Source organism: Lethenteron reissneri, chromosome 22 (genome assembly GCF_015708825.2).
Source record: "Lethenteron reissneri isolate LAM-NWPU_2019-01 chromosome 22, ASM1570882v1, whole genome shotgun sequence".
NCBI lineage: Eukaryota > Metazoa > Chordata > Hyperoartia > Petromyzontiformes > Petromyzontidae > Lethenteron > Lethenteron reissneri.
The window spans coordinates 12,824,080-12,834,162 of NC_083800.1; positions in this window are offsets into that span (position 1 = coordinate 12,824,080).

Genomic DNA, 10,083 nt, shown 5'->3' on the forward strand with positions numbered 1-10,083 from the left:
AAATTTCCACTTAATAATTCACTCATTTGTGGCCAGGTCGCTTCTGAAAAAATAGTTATATATCTCTGTTCCATTTTCTCCATCCGCATCGGTGCACATGTTTCTAATCCGCACGTCACAGCAGGTCATGTCCACCCACTGATTGAACTCTTCGGGCGTGTTGCTACGTCGCTTCTCGTTGTCGCGTTTCACGTTTCCAAGGGCGCCTCAACCTGCTCGCCCGCTCTCTCTCGCTTGCCCGATGCACACAGGAGCGACGTTGTTTTGCGTTGTCCTCACCTCCTCTGCACGTTCACCGCATCGCCGCCCTTCCTCTCACCCATGGGCGGCGCTCCGAAAACTGGGAGGATTGAACTCCATCTTCCTATTGTCTGCAAAATTATGAATAGGGCTGGTAAATCAACAGATAAAAGGCACGAATTCTGGGTCCATCCATCCTCACGGATAATAGGAGTCACGGGTGAGAGGAGGTTCGCTGCGCTAACGGAAATCTCGTCTCAAGATGAGGGAAGTCACCTTGATCACGGTAACTCAGTGGTCCACGAGTACAAACTGTTCATTTGTTCACGGAATTATAATTGCTGTTGAGTTTCTGCAAAGGGCTTTGCTGTAATCTACATGTTTGGTTCTCATATAAACGCATATACTACAAAGGTCACGTAGGGGTCAACCAACCGATTTCACTGCCCTGGAACTTCCAATCAGTTGTTTGGGTACCAATAGACCGCGTTTCTCCCCACACGGCATTCAATCATTTGTGTGGGCGTACACGCTCATACAAACGCAAATCGTTGTAAACATTCCACAGATATTACCATCATCATCATCACAACCCCGTAGCATCCGAGGGTTCAAAGGTGCCTGAGCCCCCCATGCTGATTGCTGAGCCCCCCCCTCCCTGGCAACTGGTTTAGTCAAGTGATTGATGGGGTCGTGCCCCCCCCCCCTCTCTAAGCAAGGTCTCACTGCAGGGCTGCTGTATCGTCATCAGCAGCTATTGTCTCCCCACCGCTGTATGAAGGGGTGCGATGGTGGCGAGATGTTAACTCCGAGGCGATGGGTTCCATCCACACCCCTGACGCCTGTATATTTGGAGTTTGCATGTTGTCTCTCTCCCTGGAGCCGTGTGGATTTTTCCCCGGGTCTTCCGCCATTTCCCTCCACTTTTAGAATCAACATCACGCCTTCAGAGTAATTTCGCTGCTATAAATGTCCACGCGATAAGCCGCCAATTCATCGAGCTATCATTTGTGATAGCCAGGTCCCTTCTGAAGAAGAGCTACACAGCTCAGTGGGGGCCTCCCCTGGTAGAATACAAACAAACAAAAAGTTTAGTTGAGTAAAAGGCCTCCACAAAGGGTCGCGCCTCACAGCCAAACTGCCTCGCATGAAGCGATCGCATCGCTCCATCCTCTCGGTGTCCATCCTCTCAGCTCTGCTTGCTTCTTGGGGATTTTTTTCGTGGCGTGCAAAGAGAGAGGCATGAAGGTAGGGTAGAGAGTTGAACAGCGCGGCTCCTATGAGGACGGCACGTGCAGCGCCAGCAAGGCGGCGTGCGTGTTGGTGTACCGCGCCCTACGGTGTCGTGTACCCTGCAGCACCTTGTGAGGGCAAATGCAATGTAAGAATAGCTGAACATTTTAACTCCAGGCCACTTGGAGAGATCCGCTGTTAATTATGGACCGCGGTTACTGTGATGATGGACCACGGTTACTATGACGATGGACCGCGGTTACTGTAATGATGGACCACGGTTACTATGACAATGGACCGCAGTTACTGTGACGATGCACCACGGTTACTATGGAGACGAATCACAGTTACTGTGACCATGGACTGTGGTCACTGTGACAATGGATGTGGTTCCTATGACGGTGGGCGACGTTTCCTACAGCGATCGACCGTAGTCACTATAACGATGGACCGCGGTTACTATGACGATGAACCACGGTTTACAACCATTAAAAATACACCGTGAGGAGTCTTCACAGATGGATTGTGATCGACTTAGTCAAGAGCGCTGTGGACCAGAAAGAATAATCTTTGATTTTTAAAACAGCATTCAAGAGAAATACAACATAGCCTCGAAACCAGAGCCAGGGACTATACGTTAAGGCCTCGAAAATATATCCCCTCAACAATATATCCCCTCAGCCAAAGCAAGGGAGTATATGATAAGGCCTCGACATCCGCGAGGCTTCAGTTCTTGAAAATCTCTGCAAAAGTAGAATTCGCGGACGTAGATACAGTACGTTCATATGGGAGGCAAAGGGGCTTGGGTTCTCGTGTCTGACTGCACATACGTGAGAAAATTAAAATGTTTCGTAACATTAATCCTGGACTGTGCACATAAATAACATCCATTTACTTGATTTAATTGTACAATTATACAAATAGATAATAACACAAACAACAGAAAATACATCAATATATACTGTAAATTGGGAAGTTTCATGTATCTTGGATGATGATGATGATGCGACTTTGTCGGTCATCGGTACATTTTCCGCCATACTTCCCCTCCCCTCCCCCCCCGATTGCCTTCTCGCATTTCTCCATAAATCCGACCCCGGACTCATCTGCCGTGCAATGGTGGGCCAACAGCAGACAGCGCACGATCACAGCGGTAGCAAGACTAGCCAACAACTCGACTTTCTGAGCTCGGCCCGTGACTTGTATTCTGCCTTCTTACTCCTCTCGCTCTCACTGCCTCCAATCGATCGACGCTTAGACCCCCACGATCGAAATCAAAGAAGAAGAAAGAAAAAACACCACAAAGTGCAAAAATAGCACAAAACGGCAAGGGCACTTGAAGAGTAAAACGCTTAAGCCACGCGGATAGCAGCACACGGGGCCACAATCTGCTAGTGCAGTAACCCCCCCACCCCGTGATGCGATGTTGCCAAATGGCGAAAAGTCGAAGGAAAAAAGCGCGAAACTTGAAACTGGTATGCAAATGTAAAATTGCGAACAAGCACATTTTTTGCAAACGAAAAATCCGCGAATGAATAGGTTTTACTGCACATTTTTCAAAAGCGTCGTGTTTAATGACCGCTAATGTAATGAGAGGGACACCTGAACTATTTATTTTTTATTTTACGTCAAGTATTTGCGGCTTTTGGCTGCTAGCCACCGAACAAAGACGGCACTGCATTGTGCGCTTGAGGATGCGCTTCTGCGGCCGTCTGGAACGCTCTTCCTTACGATATTCGAAGCCACTGGGAGCCATGCACTTTGAAATCGTCGAGATTGAAAGCTAATTTCTTTAGAACTGCTTTTTGTGTTTAGTTTGTTGTCCTTCCCCCTCATATCTCCGATTAGCGCGGTTGTCTACGTACGGTGTGAAAGAAGTTCAACACATACGTACAAAGTAAACACGAGGAAAGATCGTATCAAAGCGATATGCGATGCACGTACGGCAAATTACGTACCGATTCACCTGCAATATATCACGTTTCACCTCCGTGTTCCATGACGTATTTACTCAGTGCTGCACAGCTGCACCACAGGGATTTTACATTGACACCTCACATACGGGTCATAGCGAAATGCAGAACTACATCACGATAAGCAGGAACAAGCAATTAAATGTGAAAATTATCATAACACAAACAATTACATTTGTTATAATAAACATAAAGTTAATAAAAATAAATATTCAACCATTAAATAATAGTTTATAAATTAACTTCCTGCACAGTAGAAAGATTTAGTGACAATGATGCTGACGATGATGTTGAACGATGATAATGATGATGGTGATTATGATGATCGTCATGATGTCGTTACTGCTCTTACATAGATGTAGACTTCCCGATGCGATTCGCAGAGAGCCAAAATCGCGAATAGCAAGTTCGCGAATAGCGAGGGCATACCGGACAATTGTTTACCTCGGGAAGCCCGCAGTGAGTCTCAAGAGGGTCCTGCCAAGTTCTCACAGCAGGGGGCGATATTGCCGTTGCTGTGTAACCGCGATAGAGTTCAGGTTTCACTCGTTATTCGCGAACTCGCTATCCGCGGTTTTGGCTATCCGCAAATCGCGCTGGAACTCGACACGACTACTGCATCGAGGGAGAAAAGATAAAGTGATGAGATGAAGAAGTGATGAGAGAGAATATGATGCGAGAAAGTGATGACAAAGTGATTGGAGAGGAAGTGATGGGGATAAAGTGATTAGATAAAAAGATGAGATAGCATTTTAGAAGCAACTGCAGATGTTGCGTGGACGAGATAGAAGCTTCAGAAGCATTGCTTTGTTATTCTGATAATTCATGTATTTGTTTCAGGTAATTCATTAAATATAAGTTTTCGTGGGCCAATATCATTATCCGCAGAAGTTGCTATTCACGAGCATCTCAGGAACGTATCCCTCGTCGCTAATAACGAGGACACGCTGTACGGGTTTCCCTCGCTCCACGCTGGTTCGTTTTGTGCGATTTTACGCTGTGTGTGGGGCTCACCTATTTCTACCCAAATTTTCGCTATAATGTGGCAATGCAGTCGGACGGGTGACAACATTGTGTACTGCGTGTACTGTGTGCGTGTGCTGTTTACTGCGTGCGCTTCTGCAGTGTCGCTTTGTTTCGCTCTCTTTGTGGAACGCATCTACTGCATGAAGCGAGAAAAACCTGCCATTTTCAGGGAATATTTTAGCACATGTTTGACCAAAACCGTTTTAGATTGCGCTCAAAACCGGGTTTGATTATGTGCTCTGTACGTGCGCTCTCCCCTGTTTTGAGCACATACAAACTGCACGCAGACACTTCTTGCTGTGACATGCAGGTGTTTCCACGGCGGCACAGACAACATGGAGATACTCCCAGAGGAAGGGCAAGGTTTGGCGTTTAAAGGTTAGAGTTAGTCTGACCTTCAATCAGCTTTCGAGCTAGTTTCAATCGTGACGCTGTTACGGCACAAACCGCGTTCTGCGGTCATGAATCCCATAGCCAAGGAGCAGGAACCTCTGAGCGCGATAATTTTGCCTTGCGCCCGGAATTCACCAGATCTCACCAGATCTCACCAGATCTCGCAAGCTAAGCCACGGTGTTGAGTCTGGTCGGTGCTCGGACGGGCGACCACCATCAACAAACAGCTCGTCATCGGCCCGTGGGGCTACGTTCTTGGTAGCAGAGGGCAGGGCAGTGCAGTGAAATCCACTGCTGTACTGCACTTACATGCTTCCCCGCATCTGCGTTCCCAGCCTTTACCGATCCCGACCGAGCAGCATGGTGAAGTATGGTTAAATAGCCCCAACGACCCGCGCGGCGTGTGGCGGCCCTCATCCAGCAGTGGGCTGACACGCGGCTGTACGGAAGGGTTTTAAGCGACCGGGCACCGAAGGAGCGAGAATGACGACGACATCGCAACGTCCGAGTGCCTGTTCCAGCCACGCTGCGATAATTCGTCTTTAAAGGCACCAAACTGTCGATGGCTCTGCGATCTCCGTGTGCCTGTGCCAAATGACGTCAAAACGCGCTCCTTGAGGCCCTCCGAACCAGGTTGAAGTAACAGCTGAGCGCCGGTAGCACGCGACCATCGGAACATTTTTATTGACTTTTACTTTGAATTACGATGACAACATTCGTGGCTTTGCCACGGCTCGAGCTCGGGAGGAGGGCGGGAGGAGGGCAGGAGGACTTAATTTTTTGGAAGAAACGAGTGGTCATGAGCGATTTCCATTTGATGCCTTTAACTTGAGTTGTATACGTCCGTTAATATTAATAGGCAAACACATAATAAATGTGCTCGATGACTTAATGAGAAGAAAAAAATGTGTTTACAACGTGTAATAGACGACTTGGGCCCTTCCCTCCTATTACTGCCTAAGGCGCTTCGTGACGTGAATGCGGCGCTGAGTTGCAGGTGAAAGCACTTCTCATCAGTGTGGAGAGAGAAGTGGCACCACAGACTTGGGTATGACAGCAAGCACACCGAGCACTGTGCCAGGACAACTTGCACACTCGCGCGGGGACAGCAAACTAAGCACAAAAAGCAGCTCTAAAGAAATTAGTTTTAATCTAGATTATTTTATTTGTGTATTTATTGAAGGTAATTCCTTAAAAAGTTAAGTTTTCGAAGGCCAATATCATCCGCGAAATTTGCTATGCACGAGCATCTCCGGAATGTACCCCTTTCGAATAACGAGGGAATACTGGAATAATACTAATAACGTCTACAATATTGTTCCTGCTTATCGTGAAGTCGTTCTGTATTTCGCTATGGCCCGTGTGTGAGGTTTCGATGTAAAATCCCTGTGGTGCAGCTGTGCGTCACTGAGTCAATTAATAATCGAACACGAGGTGAGACGCGACATCGCAGGTGAATTGATACAACTTTTGTCATACGTACGTCGCGTATCGCGATGATACGATCGTTCCTCGTGTTTACTTTGTATGCATGTATGGACTTTCTTTGCACCGTACGTAGCCAACCGCACTAATCAGAGGTGCGGGGGGGGGGACAATAAACTTAACACAAGAAGCGGTTCTAAAGAAATGGGTTTTCAACGTAGATAAGTTTCCCGTTGAACCGGCGTGTACGAATGTGCGGTGTGAGCGTAGGAGATGTTTGGAGTGCCCTAACACGCACAGCACCCACGGGGTGGCTGCATCCTCTGGCCCTTGAGGGTCCTCACAACCGAGTCGTATACTACGCGGCGTGCCCGCGTATCTGTACAGAGTGTACTGTTGTTCAAAGCACTCTGTTTTACCGCCATTAGCAAAAGTATGTTGTTTTAGAGAGATATATACACACACACACGGTCGTTAGAACATTCACAAGCGTAGGCCAGTCAGCCGGCAGCAATGAAAAGGCCTCCCCTATTCCCAGACCTATTAGATGCCCCCTATTTATAACCCCATTGGGGTGGCGGAGCGGTGAAGCGGTGGTCGGCGAGCGGCTGCACCGCAACCCGGCGACCCGGGTTCCATTCTGTGAAGTCTGCGGGACAAAGAGCTCCGTAGCCCCGTCGGATTCCTCCCGCGTAAACAAATATCCCGATGATTCGCGAACGTGGCTAACGTCAGCGGCGAGTGAGATCAGAGCCGGTCCTGCGCCTCCCGCCTCTTTGCCAACCCGCATTGACCGGCATTGGGGAAGTACGGTCGAAAAGTCCACGTGACTGACACGGCGTCGGGAAGCCCTCGTCCCCTGGTGGAATGAGAATGACTGCAATGTTTTATTTGTATTTTATATACCTAATTGCTTGCTATTTCTTTTATCCACACCGTTACATCGATCCGCAACAAAATCCTCCTTGCGCGGACATTCTTCTTGCCGAGGCGAGGAGTGACCTGGAACGGCTTGATAATAACTCATCCTATAATCATCAAGCTTCGTGTGTGGATGACACTGGCGGTGGTGGTCTCCAGAGAAGTGCTGAATCCATGCCCTTACCCGAGTACATGTGCACATCATGCCCCTCCCTTGTCCCGCTGGCACGTCCGCGAGCGGCTCTCGCTCCAACCAATACGGTGTTGCCCGCAAGAGGCGAAAGCGACCGGCGTGCTCGGGTGTCGACACCGAGGAAGCACAACGACACGGAGTCAAGTCGAGCGCGTGGCTCCTCGTCACAGCAGCACGCGTCCACCGCGCCGCAGACTCGGCGATCCGCTCTACCCAAGGGTGGCACAGTCGGGTTTTTTACAATCGGGTTTAATTGTCTTTTTTATATTAAACCCGATCATCTGAGATTGGGAGAAGTCCGGTTTAATTGGTTCTAATTGCAGAACCGCACTTCTCAACGATGGGCTTCATCCATTCCAAGCTAAGGAACTCACTGGCGCCCACGATTGTGGAGAAGCTCCTCCTCGTGTTCATCAAGACCAACCTGCCCGCCGCATTCTACGACTACCCCGTGCCCGACGGCCCCGAGTACGATAGCAGCACCGACGAGGAAGCGGCCTAAGCCTATCAGAGTTTCGTATTCATTAAACCAGGTTTTAATTCCCCGAAATCGGGTTTAATTGTATTAAAGAAAAAACCCGATGCCTGCTGGAAAAATCGGGTTTTTTCCACCCATGGCTCTAACCGCATGCACTCGGGTCTCCAGCGCCGTCTAGTACCCTTGACTTCGAATCACAGGTTTTGTGACCTTAAAATGACGAATTCGCACGGCTCCTGCCTGGGATCTGAAGGAATCGGATCTACCTCTGGTTCCACTAATGCACTCGTACAGTCCCGCTGTGAGCAATATTATACTGCAAGTTTATTTATTGTAAACACGAGCCCACTCACGTTGTGGAGTAGAAACTTTACAATCGCAAGTTGTGACGATAACGGGGCAGACGTGGGGGTGAGCAGTGGCACGGCGGTTTGCGCGCTGTGCTATGATCCCAGCGACTTGCGTTTGATTCCCTAATCGTGGCACACATTAGTGGTGAGTGATACCTGACTAATCAACACAACCGATTAGTAAGGTTTGTCGCGTAGACAGAACATGCCAATTGATGACTACTTCAGCACACCGGTGTGTTAGAGAGTGATCCGACATTATTTACAAATCGAGTACGACGTGTCGCCGGCCATTACAACCAGCCTCATCAGGCCACGGCCAGAGTTGGCTGTGACAAACCCTACTAATTGGCGGTGTCGGGTTGTGGTGGCTTTAACGGCACATTTATGATTACGCGATCTCACCAAAAAAAACCTTTCTTGTGGACAAAAGCCTACTACGTGTTGAACTGAGGTTTTAACAGCATCGCTGTTTGAAAGCGACTCCGATGCAACCTTTCCAAATAGTTGGGAAGGAGCGGGACGGACAACACCACGGTGCCAAGCGTTCCGTCTCAATTAAAAAGCGACTTGCTTCGTCAACTAACGAGGTTCGTTTTGTCCCCTTTTAAGTGCAGCCGAATGCTTCAAGAACAACTGCGGCGGATCGCTGCGCGAAGAAAAGCCGACGATCTCTTCGCGAGTGGCTTACGCAGGCAGGCATCGAGTGCCCTGGCGGCGCGTGGAATGCTCGGGGAACGCTCGGGTGATGATGGAGATTATTATTGCTGCTGCTGCTCACTTCCCTGTGGGGGTCCCGATGGGACCACTGAGCGGAAGCTGAAATCACAAACATGGACAAGATATACTACAAGATATACTACCACTAAGCGGCATAGCAAAATTATCACCATCATCAGCAGCAGCAGCCATGGTCGATCCACCACTGGATGAGGACCTCCCCAAGCCGTCGCCATCTCTCACGATGCTGCGATGTAATCATCGACCCAGCACGTGCACACGAGCCGACTTCACGGCTCTATCTCCCTGGCGGACGTCCTATCAGCGGCGGGCAGCACAGGCAGCACGAGCCGTACCGCTCGACGGGTAAATGACCCCACCTCTGATTAACACGGTTGGCTATGTATGGTGCGAGAGAAGTTCAACATACACACATAGCAGATGCTCAAGCTGCGTGCGACGGCTTGGTGAGGGCCTTCATCCAGCAGTGGATTGACCGTGGCCGATCACGACGATGCCGCTGATGATGATGATGACGACATGACGATTTGTAGATGGAATTGTGGGGCTCCGGAATTGATGGATAGTCGGGGTGAGAGACACGGGGTGAGAGACACGGGGGGTGAGAGACACGGGGGGGAGAGACACGGGGGGGGGAGAGAGACACGGGGGGAGAGACACGGGGGGAGGGAGACACGGGGGGAGAGAGACACGGGGTGAGAGACACGGGGGGAGAGACACGGGGGGAGGAGACACGGGGGGAGGGAGACACGGGGGTGAGAGACACGGGGTGAAAGAGACACGGGGTGAGAGAGACACGGGGGAGAGACACGGGGGAGAGACACGGGAGAGAGACACGGAGAAGAGACACGGGGGTGAGACACGGGGGAGAGAGACACGGGGGGGGAGACACGGGGGGGGGAGACACGGGAGAGACACGGGGGGAGAGACACGGGGGGAGGGAGACACGGGGGGAGGGAGACACGGGGGGAGGGAGACACGGGGAGAGAGACACGGGGGAGAGAGACACGGGGGTGAGAGACACGGGGGCTGAGAGACACGGGGTTGAGAGACACGGGGGTGAGAGACACGGGGACTGAGAGACACGGGGTGAGAGACACGGGGGGTGAG